We start from the raw sequence: 5,171 nt of genomic DNA on the forward strand, positions 1-5,171 counted from the left end.
CTATCCCCCAATTCCCCAATAAAAATCTTTAAAAAAAAAAACCACTCATTTAATAAGGACAAATTTAGATTTAGTTTCTCCTCCTGTCCCCTTTCCCTTGTGCCCACAGTTGACTCATCCCAGGCAGGGTGAAAGGAGAGAGCAAATGAAGTGTGAAAAATAAAAAGTAGGCATGTTCCGCCACTAGACTGCAAATTCCAAAAAGACATGTCCCCTTATCATCATAATAGAAGGTTAATGAATGTGAGCTGAAAACATAAATTAAAAAATCAGATCACTTAGCTTCCTCATATTTCCTACCTTCTCCCTCAAAACATATATCCTACTTCAATTTTTTTTGTTTTGCTCCCATTCTCAGTACTAAGGTGACTTAAAAATGGTTCAGAGAAGTAGTACTGAGTTCTGCAGAACCGTACCCATACTTACGGCTTCCTAATGTACCTGTCCAGCTCCTCATTCCCAAGCCTTCCCTCGCTTGGCCATTTCTCCTGGATCTCATTCTCTCTGGTGGCCTCAAGGACCCTCATTTTGACATAGAAAGAGCTTGGGCCTTAAAGGCAGAAGACCCAGGTTGAGTACTGCTTCTGCCTCAGGTAACTCCTCTAAGCCTCAGTTTCCTTAATTGTAAAATGGGGTTAAATTATAGTACCCACCTCATGGATTATTGTGAGGAGTAAATTGGTAACATTTACTTAAGTCACTTGGAACAGGGCCTGGCACACAGCAAACACTATGATGTAATTGTTACTGTTGTTGCTATTATTTTTATTTGAAGTAAAGCATGCATATAAAAATGTTTTTAATTGTAAAGTGTTATGAAAAATGTGAAAGAGCACTATTATGTCTTTATAGTGAGTAAATCTTGGGAAGGGGATATGATCCTATCCCATATTCCTTCATAGTGCAGTGAACTCTTAGAGAAGCAAATTTCTTCTGACTCACTTTTTCTTAATTGCCAGGTAGTTCTCCAAGAATCTCTTGGAGCCCATCCCGCCCCCTCAACCAACTACCACACCACATCACATCACATCACATCAAATGATATTATCTTGTTTGTTTTTATGTTTATCATCTGCCCAGACTGGAATGAAAACTCCAAGACAGGGGAAGTTCTATCTGTATTGCTCAGAGTATGGCACATAGTAGGTGTTTTTGTTGGACCAGTGAACAAATGAAGTTCTACCGCAGATATGCAAAGAAGTACCAAGTCACAGAACTATCACCCTGAGCACCAGGACTTCAATCAAAATGGAGTATATGGAATTAGTCCTCCGAAGGCCCTGCTTGTCCATGCTGGCTGCCTTAGACTTCCAAGATAAGAGAGGAGAGCTAAATGTCTATGATCAATTGAAGACCAGCCCTCTACTTGTGGAACAGGGAGTCAGAAGGAGCAGATGAGGCTAAAAATCTCTGCAAAGAGCTGTTTTCATTTGCCCAGAAAGGCTTCCTTACCGCCTTAGATTTCCCCCTGCCCCGCAGCAGAAGCTATTTTGTGCAGATTTTAGGCTTCCAATCACAGCTGAGTGCCGCATCTCAACGCTAAAGTGGAGGTTACAAGGCACCCTGGGGCTCCCTTGGTCTTGCCAGCTGAGAATGCTCAGGGAGCACATATCGGGCCCATTGTTATGACGGTTTATTAATAATAATATTGTTATTAAATATTTATGAAGTGCTCATGCTGTGCTCGATGGCGACCTTCCCACCACTCCCCCACCCTTCCAGCAACGCCCGAGTCCCTAACCCTGAGTCCCACCAGTCCTCCCGATATATTGTGGTTAGAGAGAATGTGACAGGTCGCCCTGGCCGCCTCAGCTGACTGTAACGGCCGGGAACCCAGGCGTTCGTGTTCTCCCGTAGGGCGAGAATCCGCTCCTGGTCGCCGCGGGGTCTGTGTATATATAGAACGTCCCCTATAGTTGGTACCCCACCTGGGCTCCGGGGGCAGAAACGGGGAGGGGCTAGGTGCAAGCTCCCTACGGGGTCCACCTGGCGGCCGCCCCCTTCCTTTCCCGGGTCCCGGCCCGCAGGCAGGCGGGCGAGGGCGCGGCACTGGGTTCCCCGGCCCCAGGCAGGCGGCCGCGCGCTGTCCCACTGCCAGAGCTCCCCGCCGCCCGGCCCAGCATCCTGGCGACCCGGCCCCGCGGCATATTTTTCTCTTTATCATAAATATATAAATTATGCTAATTACGGGCATTGCATATTAACCAAACCCGAAACCTCCCCTGCCCGGCCCCCTCCCCCTCCGTGCAAACCCCTCCCCGCCCGGGACCCCGCTACTTACCGGAGCCTGAGCCCGAGCCCTAGCCGCCTTCGCCCCGGGTGCCCGGCGGCTACCGATTAGAGATTCATCTCACAGTCCGGGCTGGGGCGCCAGGGGCCGGGGACCGGGGCCGGGGCGGCCGCCGCCCGCAGACAAAGAAGCCAGTGAGGCTTGGCTGGGCTCGGCTCTGCCCCCGGGCCCCCAGCCTGGGCTGGGCAGAGCCGAACGGACTTCGTGGGCTGCGCTGGGCGGTGGGGGGGACGGCCGGGGAGCGGGAAGGGGAAGCTAGGGGTGGGGTGGGGGGGCGGTCAGGTATATATATTTTTCTTCTTTCCTCCTTTTACGGCCCCCCCTTTTTCCTCCCCCCTTTTTCCCTCCTTCTGCTACTTGGATTTTTTTAGCTGCTGCGTCATGAGCATAATTTATGCAAAGAGCTTTTGCCGCATGCTGCACCGCGCTCGCCAGCCGCCGGGGGCGGGCGGGAAGGAAGGGGCTCGGGAGCCGGGAACCAGGGATGGGGGCGGGGAGGGGACCCTCAGCCACCTCCCACGCTGGGAGGCCCCAGAGGCTCGCTCCCGGGAAAGGAGTGGAGGGTCGGTGGGGCGGGTTACGCAGCCCACTCCGAAGTGCCACTTGACGTGGTTTCATTTTGTAAGGTGGGAGAGTGGGAGCAGGAGCATGGGAGTCCGGATTGGGGACCCTACATTCCCTTCAGCCTAGGGTTGGGGCGGTAACGGCGGCGACTCCCAGCAGCCGCCTTTCCCATTCTAGGTTAGTCGTCTGCCCATCTAAACGTTGAAAGTCAAGTTCTTGTACATTCCCAAGGCCCAGGCCAGGACCCCACTGCGAGACAGGAATGGGAACTCAGACACCGCTCCGCCAGCTGTGCCCTATTTCCATTTCAAGGAGGGTACCCAGATCCTGAGTGCTTCCCTCCATCCCAGTAGCGGTTGTGGGTTGTGTTGTCTAAAGACAGCTTGCCTGTGTTCTTGTCCAAGGAGACAAAGAAATGCAAAAAATAGACAAAGTTCTGTGGAATGGAGAAAACAACGTCAGGTTTGGTGGTGGTGATGGTGGGGAGGGTTTGGTTTATGAGGCTCTGGAAGGTAGGGATGGAGAAGGGATAAGAAGAGGCAGAGTTTGGGGCTGAGGGAAAGCAGATTGGAGAAGTAGTTGACAAATGAAAGAGTAAGGAGAACAAAGGGGAAGAGAAGGAATGAAGGGAGCATTGGGGAGGAGAGAGGCTCTGTAAATCCTGAGAATGGATCCCAACATTGGTCCCCCTAGACTGTTCTACCCCCATCCCCCATTTGGTGGTCTTATGATGATGTAGGTAGTGTGAGAAGAATAGAAGTGGAGCCCTAAGCCCTCCCTAGACTGTTTCTTAAGCCCCCTGGTAGAAGATGCTGCAGAGGGGTGGAGGAGAGGGGAACAGCATCAGGTGGCTCCAGGCCATCACTACACACCTTCCCAGAAAGTTACCTGCTGCTTGCTCATAGAGGCCCTGCTCACAGAAGCTTCCCTCTTGAGGCCTGGCATCATTATCATTTGCCTGGCCGGCAGAGCTCAGGTTCTTTCAGCTTGCTGTTTTCATCTGGCAGTGAGGAGATACTACTGGTGACATATTTTTGAGTAACAAATGGATTAGGAGTCAGAATATTTAAGTTTTAGTCCCAGGTCTTCCACTAGCAGTCCAAGCAAGTAATTTAACTTCTTCATTACTCATAAAACGAGGGTAATATCTATAATCACTCATTCACAGGGTTGAAACTTCTTTGTTTAATTGTAAACCTGTTTGTGAAAAAACTTTGAAAACCGTCAGCTCTGTACAATTGTAAAGTATCATTACCGGTACAGTAGTTGGAATCAATTTTAGTGGCCCCGTGAAACTCTAATATATGTCATGGTATTATCACTGTTGGGGGTTTTGTTTGGTCTGTAGTCCCTCTGATTCTTCCCCCTCAGACTATAAATTCCTTGACAGCAAAGGTGTGACTTAACTCATTTTTGTATTTCCTAGTACTCTTTATGTGAAGAGGCACAAAATTGCTATTGAATGTTGTCACAGGAAGGCAGAAACTCTTCGGCTATGTGACTTGGTTGGGTACTACATATACGGCTAGATCAAATGTCTTGAATGATGTGGGTATCAGGGAGTGTGTGAAGAAGGAAATGGACATGATCAAAGCAGTTCAGGGAGACATACATCAAAATGTTAATTGCGGTTTTCTTTGGGAAAAGGGAATCATTAAGTTATATTTTATACACTTCTGTATTGCTTGAATATTACTTTTTGGCTTAATTTTTTTATTGGGTTGTAAAATGCACCAATCTTAAATGTACACGTTGATTAATTTTTACACACATATGTATATATGTAATCACCACCTTACAGCAAGATACAAAGCATTTCCAACACCCGAGAAGGCTCCCTTGTGCTCCTTGAGAGCTGACAAACTCCCAGTTACCACTATTCTGATTTCTATCACCAAAAATTAGTTTTGCTGGTTCTTGAACTTCATATAAGTGGAATCAGACCTATGTACTCTTTTGTGTCTGGCTTTTGTCACTCAGCATCTGTTTTTCAGATTCATTCTTGCTGTGGGATCTAGCAGCATTATTTGTTCTTTTTATTTGTTGTATATATTTCATTGCATAATTATATTACAATGTATCCATTCTACTACTGAGGTTATTTGGGTTGTTTCTGTTTTTGTCTTTTATGATAATCTGCTATGAACATTCTTGCACAAGTCTGTTGGTGAATATATGCACCTATTTCTCCTGGGTATATATACTGAAGAATGGAATTGCTAGGTTTGAGGTATAGGTTTAACTTTTGTAGATACTGCTAAATAGTTTTCCAAAATGTTTGAACCAATTTATATCCTTACTAGTAATGAATGAATGA

General features: G+C 47.7%; 1 protein-coding gene across 5 annotated transcripts in view; it reads right to left on the minus strand.

Annotated features, from left to right (window-relative positions):
- POU6F1 (POU class 6 homeobox 1) overlaps nt 1-2,456 on the minus strand; it is a 24,548-nt gene extending 22,092 nt beyond the window's left edge. For all 5 annotated transcript variants that reach the window (XM_019623918.1, XM_019623916.1, XM_019623919.1 and 2 more), the window contains exon 1: nt 2,282-2,456. The gene's annotated coding sequence lies outside the window, so the exon portion shown is untranslated. The remainder of the gene's footprint in view (nt 1-2,281) is intronic.
- Between the last annotated feature and the right edge of the window lie 2,715 nt (nt 2,457-5,171).

Source organism: Hipposideros armiger, unplaced genomic scaffold, assembly GCF_001890085.2.
Source record: "Hipposideros armiger isolate ML-2016 unplaced genomic scaffold, ASM189008v1 scaffold_569, whole genome shotgun sequence".
Classification (NCBI taxonomy): Eukaryota; Metazoa; Chordata; class Mammalia; order Chiroptera; family Hipposideridae; genus Hipposideros; species Hipposideros armiger.